The sequence below is a fragment of the Triticum aestivum genome, chromosome 3B, assembly GCF_018294505.1.
Source record: "Triticum aestivum cultivar Chinese Spring chromosome 3B, IWGSC CS RefSeq v2.1, whole genome shotgun sequence".
Classification (NCBI taxonomy): Eukaryota; Viridiplantae; Streptophyta; class Magnoliopsida; order Poales; family Poaceae; genus Triticum; species Triticum aestivum.
Genome location: NC_057801.1, coordinates 595,130,996 through 595,143,902, shown reverse-complemented (window position 1 = coordinate 595,143,902; position 12,907 = coordinate 595,130,996).

The following is a 12,907-nucleotide window of genomic DNA, read 5'->3' as shown; positions in this document are numbered from 1 at the left end:
GCACGATAGCATGATGAAAAATCATAAAAATATTTGTCTAGAACTACAACAGAATGTTACATTTCTATTCACTTAAATTGAGCTCTACGACCTACAACGTTGAACAAGTTGGTAATGTGAACTTTGCTATGCTCCTTAGCATTATAGTCAATCATGCAATGTCGAAGAAAATCATGTTCATTTTGTTTCGAAAACGTGTCTTGTCTAGTTCCATAGACGAAAAAGTTTGTTCAGTTATCGCGGCTGATACTGGAAGATTTATGACCAACAGGAGTAATCTATCAACCATTGAGTATGTAGTAGTTTTACTTGTTTTAGTATACAATGGTCAGTGTGAAGACGAGATTTTCAGCTCTAGATGGTTGCAAACATCCAGCTAGAAATGGACAAGTTGATACTCTAGTTGAGTCCGTTCTTGACTAGAAAGGACTTCATATATATAAACAAACACCATTGTGCATATATTAGACACATCAAATAAGTCGTGTCATGACTACATGTTATACAACTTCATATTTAAAATTGAGCTATGATGATTTAGGTTAATAGATATAAAGCAAAATTAAAAAAACTCATGTCGTAGAAGATAAATGATGCTAATGAATAAGACTAAGATCACAATTCACAAAAAATAAACAATAATCATTAATAGCTACAGTTGCGTAGCAGTGGTACCTATTGCCAACATATTCAATCCTGGTCACCTGGCTTTGGCTAGCGACCTCTAGCGTTATTCTGATGATCTGATCCGCCTGCATCTTAGTCAATCGTATGTGGGCAACGGGCTGCAGAGGGTAGATTGGATGGATTCGTCGTCGTGGCGACCAAGATGGCTGCCGCAGCAACCGTAAACGCCCTAGCACGACACACACATAGCGACGATTGCACTAGTGGCGGCCGGTGACAGCGGCAAATGCCCTAAGCCGGTCGAGGAGAATACAAATGTAGATCAGTTTGATCGGATCGATTAGATTGTCCATACGGCAAACAACAATAGCCGACACGTACATATCTATGGGCTATTGGGCTCTGGTCATCTATATTCGGTGTAGCTAGTTCAATGTTGTATACGGGCTAATTATGCGATTAGCTGCGGCCATTAGCGATGTACAGTACACAGTCTGCTAAAATTTGTTGAGGGGGGGCAAGCGATTGGCAGGGGTCTAGCCCCTGCTCCCCCCCTTGTCTCCGCCCCTGTCCCCAAGCTTAGACGCTTGAGTCTCCTTGAATATTTACTTGGGGTGCCTTGGGCATCCCCAAGCTTGAGCTCTTGCCTCTCTTCCTTTTCCTCATATCGAGACCTCCTCGATCAAACACTTCATCCACACAAAACTTCAACAGAAAACTCGGTAAGATCCGTTAGTATAATAAAGAAAATCACTACTCTAAGTACTGTAGCAAACTAATTCATATTTTGTTTTTGCATTGTGTATACTGCAATATAGCTTTTCCATGGCTTAATCCACTGATAGAAATTGGAATTTTCATCTAAACAAGCAAACTATGCATCAAAAACAGAATCTGTCAAAAACAGAACAATTTGTAGCAATCTGAACATTTACCATACTTCTGGTACCCCACAAATTCTACAAAAAATAGGAAAAATAAAAAAATTTGTACAGAGAGACGGTGCAAAAAGAATCAGAACAATTTGATGTTCCAGTTAAAAATGTAAAATCGTGCACAATAGCCAAAGTTTCTGTCCTGCACCGTACAAACCAACAAGCATTGTAAACATCCTAAAGGCAAACCTTAGCACATTATTTTTATAATACAATGGAATTGTACAAGGGGATAATTATTTTTGATGAAAAGTTTCTGTAATTAAGATTCACAAAGTTTCTGTGATGTAACACCCACGATGCGGCTATATCTCCCACGTGTCGAAGCACGACTTAGAGGCATAACCGCATGGTAGTTTCGTCGCAAGAAGGGTCATCTTCACACAATCCCATGTAATGAACAAGAATGGGATAAAGAGAGTTGGCTTACAATCACCACTTCACACAATACATAATTAAGATCATACATCATTCAAATACACTCATAGACCGGCTACGGTCAATTCAAATGAAAAGAAGACAAACCCAAATGCTAGATCCCCGATCGTCCCGACTGGGCACCTCTACTGATCATCTGGAAACGATACATAGTAACGACCAAGGGCCTCATCAAATTCCTACTTCAGCTTAGTTGCGCCATCTGCGCTGGTATCCTCGGCACCTGCATTTGTTTTTGGTAGAATCTGTGAGTCATGAGGACTCAGCAATCTCACACCCGCGAGATCAAGACTATTTAAGCTCGTAGGTAGGAAAGGGGTAATATGGTGGAGCTGCGGCAAGCACTACGCATATATGGTGGCTAACATACGCAAGTGAGAGCGGGAAGAGAAGCAATGCGTCAGTCGAGAAGCTAGAAATGATCCTGAAACTACTTACGTCAAACATAACTCAAACCGCGTTCACTTCCCGGACTCCGCCGAGAAGAGACCATCACGGCTACACACGCCGTTGATGCATTTTAAAGAGGTCAAGAATCAAGTTATCTACAACCGGACATTAACAAATTCCCATCTGCCTCATAACCGCGGGCACAGCTTTCGAAAGATTATATACCCTGCAGGGGTGTCCCAACTTAGCCCATCATAAGCTCTCACGGTCAACGAAGGATAAACCTTCTCCCGGGAAGACCCGATCAGTCTCGGAATCCCGGTTCGCAAAACATTTCAACAATGGTAAAACAAGACCAGCAAAGCCGCCCGATTGTGCCGACAAATCCCGATAGGAGCTGCACATATCTCGTTCTCAGGGCACACCGGATTGTCCAAACTTCTAGTAGGCCAACCCAGAGTTGCCCCTGGTGGCCACCGGCGGCTGACAGGTTGGACCAACACTCACGACGAGCACTGGCCCGGGAGGGTAAATAAAGATGACCCTTGGGCTCGCAAAAACCCAAGGGAAAAAGTCTTAGGTGGCAAATGGTAAAACCAAGGTTGGGCCTTGCTGGAGGAGTTTTATTCAAAGCGAACTGTTAAGGGGGTCCCATAAATCACCCAAACGTTTAAGGAACGCAAAATCAAGGAACATAACATCGGTATGACGGAAACTAGGGCGGCAAGAGTGGAACAAGTCACCAGGCATAAGGCCGAGCCTTCCACCCTTTACCAAGTATATAAGGTGCATTAATAAAACAGGAGATATTGTGATATCCCAAAATATCCATGTTCCGACCAGGAACAAACTTCATCTTCACCTGCAACTAACAACGCTATAAGAGGGGCTGAGCAAAAGCGGTGACATAGCCAAACAACGGTTTGCTAGGACAGGATGGTTAGAGGTTTGACATGGCAATAGGGAGGCATGATAAACAATGGCAGGTAGAGCTAACATAGCGATAGAGCGAGTACTAGCAAGCAAAGATAGAAGTGATATCGAAGGTATGGTCATCTTGCCTGCAAGGTTCTCAGAGTTGTCGAAGGCTTGATCCTCGTTAGCGTACTCAACAGGTTCCTCGTGCACGTACTCGTCTCCCGGCTCTACCCAAAGCAAGAACACAAGCAAAGGAACCACAATAAATCACGGTGCAATGCGCAAGCAACATGATGCAATACCTGTCATGATATGCGAGATGTGATATGCAATGCATATGCGTGCTTCGGAAGAAAAGATGATGAACAAGGCATCAACTTGGCAAACCAAGTATGCCGCTGGAAAGATGAGATGATTTCGGTTGAAATCGATATAAAGATCGCCGGGAACGGATGCACGGTTTGCAAATGGCAAGCAAGACAAGAATGACACAAAGCTGCGATTAACAGCACGATGCTACTTAGCATGCAACAAGAAACTATGCTACAGCACCCCAACATCAAAACAAAACATATGGCAGTGATATACAGTAGATGCTCAACAAAAGAGGAACACTGAGCTACGGCTAAATCACATCATAACAGGTTCAAACAAGCATGGTGAAAGTGCAAAAAAATATCAGGTTGGACATGGCATAAACAGCATCACGAAGCAATGTTCAGAGCAGGTTATCAACATGCTACAGGAACTTATAATAGCAAAACAAGGCATGGCATGAATCTACTCAAAGCATAGATCAAAAGTCCCTTATTGACCATAAGCCAAAAAGGATCAGAAAATATGATGGCACCCATGTGAACATGGCAAGTTTCGTTAACAGATTCAGCAAACAAAGCATGGCATTGACAGAATTATGAAGGCACCTTCATGAGCTCGATGCACTCACTACAGAGCATCTCATGATAAACTAAGCATACATCCATCAATAAGACATGGCATAGAAGCTATACATGGCAAGAACAACATCATAGCATACACGGATCAACTACAACAACCTTGGAAAAATTGAATAACATGTAAACAATCTACCAGGAAACATTTTGAAGCAAAAGTAGAGCACGAAAATGACATGCTAGACTACTCCATAATTTCAACCAGGACCATGGATGGATAGAGCATAACCATATGTTCAAAATATCCTTACTGAAGTATCTCAAATTATGCATGGATCTCTTTGTAGCAACATGTTTACATGGCATCAAAATTACAGCAGAACAGGGACTAAAATCAGCATTATCACGAAGCCTAGTTTGCATGCTTGTGCTAGTCACCACATTGATCACAAAAATACATGGTAAGCACCTCTGTAAAGAAGGCATAACCTAGTTAAAAACACATTTAGGGATCAAGTCCATAGGATGCATACATCGATCATGGCAAAAATGACAAAAGTGCATGTTCTGATAAGAATCTGAAACTAACATCATGAAGCACTCTTCCAACAGCATTTCGAGCATCAAGATGAGCTTAAATGAAAATGATGCAATGAGATGAAATGATGTACTCTTCGAGACGAACAATTCGGTATGCTACACGCTCAAAACAGAGCCACGAGTGCAAAGATGTGGGGTGATGAACATGCAACAAAATTTATGACAGAATATGACTTGGACGAAAATCGGGGAGAAGAAAAGTCAACCCTGGGCAGATCTGATCCGGGGCGCGCGGTTCGAGGTTCGCCGGCCGGAGTTGGAGCCGGAGGGGAGGAGGACGGCCGGAGAGGAGCAGGGCCAGCCGGATCTGGCGTCCTCCGGCGAGGGGGGCGCCGGAGATGGCGTTGGCGGCGGCGGCGGCCTCCGAGGCGACCGGGCGCGGCCGCGGAGGTCTCGGGCGGCGGTGCGGCGCCGGAGATGGCCGGATGGCGACCGGAGCGGGCGGAACGGCCGCGGCGGCGGTGGACCGCGGAGCGGGCGGCGGCGGCGGAGCGCGGGGGGGGGGGGGGGGCGGCCCGGGCGCGCGGGCCGGGAGGGCCCTGCCTGGGCCCGGCGGGCCTGCGCGGGAGGCGGCGGCGATGTGGGCGCGGGCTGCCCACGTGGCAGTCCCTGGTTGGATGGGCGGCGGGGCGGACGTTGTCCGGCGCCGGCGGACGGTGTCCGGCGCGCGGAGAGGAGCGGGCTAGGGTTTGGGGATCCGTAAAATTCGGAGGGGTGCACATATTTATAGGTAGAGGGAGCTAGGAGACTCCAAATGGGGTGTAGTTTTTGCCCACACGATCGTGATCCGACGACGGAGAGCATGGAAGTGACTTATATGGGTTATTGGGCTGTTTTGGAGGGGTGTTGGGCTGCAACCCAAAAGAGGCCTTTGCGGGAGTGCGGTTAACCGTTGGAGTATCAAACGAGCTCCAAATGACCCGAAACTTGACATGTGGTCTATCGGTGCTATACCAGGGCCACTTGGCAAGGCTCGGTCCATTCCGAGAACGTTCAACACCCGCACACGAAAAGGAGACAAGAGGGGTGCGCCGGTGCATGGGGGAGTGTCGGATTGCGAAACGGACAACGGGGAAAATACTCAGATGCATGAGACGAACACGTATGCAAATGAGATGCACATGATATGATATGCATGACATGAATAAAATGCAAAACAAAAGACAAAACCCAACCACGGAGGGAATATCATATCACATAGCCGAAAATGGCAAGAGTTGGAGTTACAAAGATGGAAAGTTACATCCGGGGTGTTACATGTGAGCATGCACAAAGTTCAAGGAGCCCTCCCCCTTCAACAATGCTTGTCTTTCTCACTTTCACTTTCCTTTTTGAAAAGTTTTTGGGTTCCCCTCTTTATTTATTTTTTGTTTTTAGACTATATAAAAGCACTCAACAGAAATAAATGACTCTCTAAAACTTCCGGTTGTCTCCCTGGCAGCGCTTTCTTTAAAGCCATTAAGCTAGGCATATAGTGCTCAAGTAATGGATCCACCTGGATACCAAGGTATATCAAAGCCAATTTTAATTAACAATAATTTGTGATTTAGTAGTGAGCACAAAGTAACATATATCATGCAACAACGAAGTCTAAATCTCTTCCTATGCATCGGCATGTCATAAGAGAACAATTCATGCACACCAAGTAAAGGCCAATGCATAGTATAAGCAGTTTCTTGCAACTTTATCGTGTTGGAAACATAGAGAGGTGGAGATATAGTTCCTCTCTCATAATAATTGCAAGTAGGAGCAGCAAGCACGTGCATATTATATCTATCAAAATCATCATGTGCAATGGTAAAAGGCAACCCATCAATATAATCCTTAATAAGCACAAACTTCTCTGATATAGTGTAGTCGGGAGAATTCAAAAAGATAATAGGACTATCATGCGTGGGTGCAATAGCAACAATTTCATGTTTAACATAAGGAACTATAGCAAGTTCATCTCCATAAGCATCATTCATATTGGCATCTTGGCCAAAAACATAGCAAGCATCATCAAAAAGGGATATTTCAAGAGAATCAACGGGATCATAACAATCTAATCATCTTTCGGTAAGCACGAAGGGGAATTAAACAATGTATGAGTTGAAGAGTTACTCTCATTAGAAGGTGGGCACGAGTAGCTAATCCTCTCTTCCCCCTTTTGTTCTTCGCTTTCCTCGTCATCTTTTTCATCCAATGAGCTCACAGTTTCATCAATTTCTTCTTCCATAGCTTCCTGCAAAATATTAGTCTCTTCTTGGACAACGGAGACTTTCTCAATAAATGCATCAATATTGGAATTGTATTCATATTTTTTATAGCAATATCTAAGTATAGCAAAATTTTCAGGTCTATAACCTGAATCATCAAAATCATCAAACTCTTTAAACATAGATTCAATCTCATAAGCTCCCATAAAAGCAACAAATTCTTCTATTTGTTCCACATCATAGTAATCATATACACCATTAGCATAAGAAGCTAAGGTTTTATTATCATTTAATTTGCATGAAAAGGGAAGGTGTGGAGCCTTCATCCTAGAGCAACAAGTATAATCATATATCAAGCATAGTTGATGAGCATACCAACATAACATATGAATTTGATCCCATAATAGTTTCCCTTTTGGTGTCAAGCGATAACCCTAAAGTATTAACGTTGATCCAACGTGTCTCCCATAACATAATTGAATGGGGTTTTCTCCGGATTATCAAAGTAGTACATAATATCTTGAACATAACGAGCATCGAGGGTTTTAGGAGGTTCCCCATCTCCATGAGTAGCAAGTACACCTAATTTTTTTGGTATTTCATGTTCCATATCTATAACTAAAGATAGAGAACAACTTAGAACAACAAATAAAAACTACTTAGTGATAAAGCAAACAAGCACACACGAGAATATTCACCCCACGCTATGACTCCCCGGCAACGACGCCAGAAAAAGGTCTTGATGACCCACAAGTGTAGGGGATAATTGTAGCCTCTTTCGATAAGTAAGAGTGTAGAACCCAACGAGGAGCTAAAGGTAGAACAAATACCCTCTCAAGTCCTATCTGCCACTGATACGACTCTACGCACGCTTAGTGTTCGGTTTACCTAGAACAAGTATGAAACTAGAAGTACTTTGTAGGTGTGATAGGATAGGTTTGCAAGATAATAAAGAACACGTAAATAAAAAGTAGGGGCTGTTTAGATAAAGAAGCAATAAAGTAAATATAGCGAGTGTGGAAAAGTAGTGGTAGGAGTTGTGAAATTGTCCCTAAGCAATTGACTACGTTACTAGACCGGTAATCACTATTGCAATTTATTTGAGGGAGAGGCATAAACTAACATACTTTCTCTTCTTGGATCATATGCACTTATGATTGGAACTCTAGCAAGCATCCACAACTACTAAAGATCATTAAGGTAAAACCCAACCATAGCATTAAAGCATCAAGTCCCCTTTAACCCATACGCAAACAACCTACTTACTCGGGTCCGTGCTTCTGTCACTCACACCACCCACCATAAGCAAATCATGAACATATTGCAAACCCTACAGTGGGGATCCCTCACGCTTGCGCGACATGGAGAGCACCATAGGACAACACCAATAATAAAACATGCAACTCAAACCAATCATAGCAATTCATCAATCACCGATACGACAACGAAAATCTACTCAGACATCATAGGATGGCAACACATCATTGGATAATAATATGAAGCATAAAACACCATGTTCAAGTAGAGGGTACAGCGGGTTGCGGCAGAGTGGACCGCTGGATATAGATGGGAGAAGGTGATGGAGATGTTGGTGAAGATGATGTAGGTGTTGGTGAAGATCGCGGTGATGATGATGGCCCCCGGCAACGCTTCGGCGCCACCGGAAGCAAGGGGGAGAGAGCCCCCCTTCTTCTTCTTATTCTTACTTGACCTCCTCCCTAGATGGGAGAAGGGTTTCCCCTCTGGTCCTTGGCTCCCATGGCGTGGGAGGGGCGAGAGCCCCTCCGAGAATGGATCTATCTCTATGTCTCTCTCTATTTTTGCGTTGCCCGATTCTGCCCCTTCACCGTTTCTTTTATATCTGGAGATCTGTAACTCCGATTGGGGTGAATCTTTCGCCTAGATTTTTCTCATAAAATTAGCTTTCTTGTGGCAAAAGAAGAGCATCAACCTCCTTACGGGGTGCCCACGAGGGTCCAGGGCGTGCCTGCCTCCTTGGGGCGCGCCCCCTGCCTCGTGGCCCCCTCGGGCACCGTCTCACGTTGATTTTACTTCCCAAAAAACACAAATATTCCAAAATAATTCTCCGTACCTTTTTATCCCATTTGGACTCCGTTTAATATTGGGTTTCTGCGAAACATAAAACATGCAACAAATAGGAACTGGCAATGGGCACTGGATCAATATGTTAGTCCCAAAAAATAGTATAAAAAGTTGCCAAAAGTATATGAAAGTTGAATAATATTGGCTTGGAACAATAAAAAATTATAGATACGACGGAGACGTATCAACATGCCACACAGTTAATCCAGGGAAAACGTTTCTGTTCATATGTACATCCCAAACGATTAGGCCGCTATAGTCATGTGAAAAAGGTGGACATAACCATTTAATCCGCCGATATGTTTGTGATAGGTACGTTATCGCACACGGTTCAAGAATGTAAAATGTGTGCGGTGCCTCTACTAACGCCAACGTGTATATTTTCATAACTGTGTGTGATTAGTATTCTTATCACACACGCACACTGGTTTGAAAATTTGCCATATTACCATGAATCGCACACGCATATGAGACGAAACCGTGAGTGCGTCCGAAGGGCATCGCAAACATTTCACTTCAAAGAACCGTCTGTTTTCTTTTTTAATCGCACACGATGTTTTCTTTCTAATCTTGTGCATATTATTTTATTCGCTCCTGTACAATTTTTTGGCTGTAATTTATTATTCAAATGGGAAATTTTGAAATATGAAACGTGCAATTCAAATTCTCAGCACAATGGTTCAACAACGAATCCATAAATAAAGTTGTCAGTACAATATGTTCAGTAATTACAAGATTAGACAGCAATTAACTATGATGAACCACAATATTTACAGGCGGTAAAAGTGAAGAGACAAGTGTAAATCATTTTGACTGCCGATGTTGTTGAAGAAGCGGAATGCCCATAGTGTGACTTCCTGCATGCCATAGGCACGAACAACTTTTGTCCAACCCCTTGTGACGATCGCCCGCTCATCCTTCACCGCCTTCAGGAGGACTTATAGAGCATTATCATGGTAGCATGAATTATATACTTTAACCTTAGTTGCCTCCACTCCGATCATATATTTTGCAAGGTAATCATCAGTAAATAGCTTCGGAAATCACTAAAAAGAGAAAATTATTAGATCATGAGGTCTAATAGAGTAACTTGTTGTGGGCAGAGGAAAAAGGCAACAAATTACTTACCATCCTAAAGTTCACTGATGTCTTGGACAAAGTGTAAAGAAAGAGCTTAATTCCCATCACTCATTTCTTTCGCTTAACAATCTTTCTTAGTTTCCTCACTTGATGCTTGTTCATGAATATCTCATTGCCCTATACGCAAAAAGGATCGAAGAGTGGATCAGTACCGCTCATATACGTACCTACAAGCAACCAGTAAATGTTAGGAGCTAAATGAGATTGCAGAACTGACATAAAATACAACTACCTACATTTCTAAGTACAAGTATTTTTAGAGATTTCAATATGAACTACATACGGATGTATATAGAATTATATATATAGTTTAGATTAGAATCTAAATTCACTCATTTTGCTCCTTATGTAGCCTATATTGGAATCTCTAAAAATACTTAAATTTAGGAATAGATGGTGTATAAGACATGGGATGCAGCTAACCTCGACGGCAAACAACAGCATCCCCCATTGTAGCCTTGTGTAAGTACAAGGAAAGACAATGTTAACTACAACAGGGTTAACATCCACCAAAAATAGCAAATGGTAATAAAACAACAGCATCTGTAGTGATATCTTCATTGCAAAAGAGTAACACGGTAGCAAAGGGACGAATTAAAAAATGGATACAACTGTTAATTGCAATAGGCTTAACAGCATCCTAATTCATGTTTTGTAAGTTTGTAGCCATTGAAATACAACTGTTTAAAAATGGATACAACTGTTAATTGCAACATGCTTAATGTCCATTGAAACCGGTATTGATAAAAATGCAATTGGCAGAGTTAAACATCACAAGGCAGGTGCTGCCAGAGCAGATAATGGACCGGTTGTCTATAAAAAGGTAGGTAAAATAGCTAAAATGTGTTAGGCATGTTTACTACAAGATGCTTAAGACATCGACCATACAAAACATAGCCATTAATTGCAACTGGTATTCGTAAGATTAAACTGGTGAGTTGATACTTGGTAAGTCCTGAGAGGTAGTTGCTGGGGTACTTCATCTTGGCCAGAGCCCGCGCAAAGTCAGTGGCGGCGGAGGCGAGCTCTTCCTCCGGGTCGAAGCATGATCAGTGCCCCCGACATGTGTACCTACAAGAAGCAAGTAAAATGTTAGAAGCCAAACTGCAATTGCACAAATGATGTAAAATATTGTAAGACATGGGATGCAACTAACCTCGACGGCAAAGAACACCATCACCCGTTATGGCCCTGCGTAAGTACATGGATAGGCATGTTAAGTACAACAAGGTTAGCATCCACCAAAAATAGCAAATGGGCAGCATCTCTAGTATATCTTCATTATGGAGAGTAGCATGGTAGCAAAGTTTGTTTCTGGTATTGGTGAAATTGAACTGTACAATTAATACTTGAACATGACACAGTGTGCAGTACTGAAATAAACAAAGGCACAAACATGCTTAATACATCAACCGTAAAAAACATAGCCATTGCAAGTGGTATTGGTAAGATTTAGCTGGTCAGACCATACCTATTAAGTCCTGGGGGGTAGTCGCTGGGGCACTTCTTCTGGGCCAGAGCCTGCACCATGTCAGCGGCGGCGGAGGCGAGGTGTTCCTCCGGGTCAACACGCACAACGGCCATTGCGCCATGGGCCGCCATCAGCTCCTCGACCTCCACGTGATATGTGATTGGGCTTGCGCGGCGATGCTCTGGAGGTAGGGACGGTGGGGATTTGGAGGCATGAGGATGTTTTGCAGGTGCCATTTAAGCAATCAGGCGGGGGCGATGATAGAGATTGGTGGGTTACCTGACTGGATCCGAGCAGAACGTAGATGTGGTTGAAGCTGTGGTTATGACGGCGGCGGTTTCAGCTGCCGGTAGGGGGAGGCACAGGGGGGGAGGGTGCTACGTCTTGAGCTTGCATTGGTTTTCCTTGAAGAGGAAAGGATGATGCAACAATAGTAGCGTAAGTATTTCCCTTAGTTTTTGAGAACCAAGGTATCAATCCAGTAGGAGGCTCCTCAAAAGTCCCACGCACCTACACAAACAAACAAAGAACTCGCAACCAACGCAATAAAGGGGTTGTCAATCCCTTCACGGCCACTTGCAAAAGTGAGATCTAATAGAGATAGTATGATAAGATAAATATATTTTTGGTATTTTATAATATAGATGCAAAAAGTAAAGATGCAAATAAAAGTAGATTGGAAGCAAATATGATAAGAGATAGACCCGGGGGCCATAGGTTTCACTAGAGGCTTCTCTCGAGATAGCATAAGTACTACGGTGGGTGAACAAATTACTGTCGAGCAATTGATAGAAAAGCAAATAATTATGAGATTATCTAGGCATGATCATGTATATAGGCATCACGTCCGCAACAAGTAGACCGACTCCTGCCTGCATCTACTACTATTACTCCACACATCGACCGACTCCTGCCTGCATCTAGAGTATTAAGTTCATAAGAACAGAGTAACGCCTTAAGAAAGATGACATGATGTAGAGGGATAAACTCATGCAATATGATATAAACCCCATCTTTTTATCCTCGATGGCAACAATACAATACGTGTCTTGCAACCCTTTCTATCACTTGGTAAGGACACCACAAGATTGAACCCAAAGCTAAGCACTTCTCCCATGGCAAGAAAGATCAATCTAGTAGGACAAACCAAACTGATAATTTGAAGAGACTAGCAAAGATAACTCAATCATACAT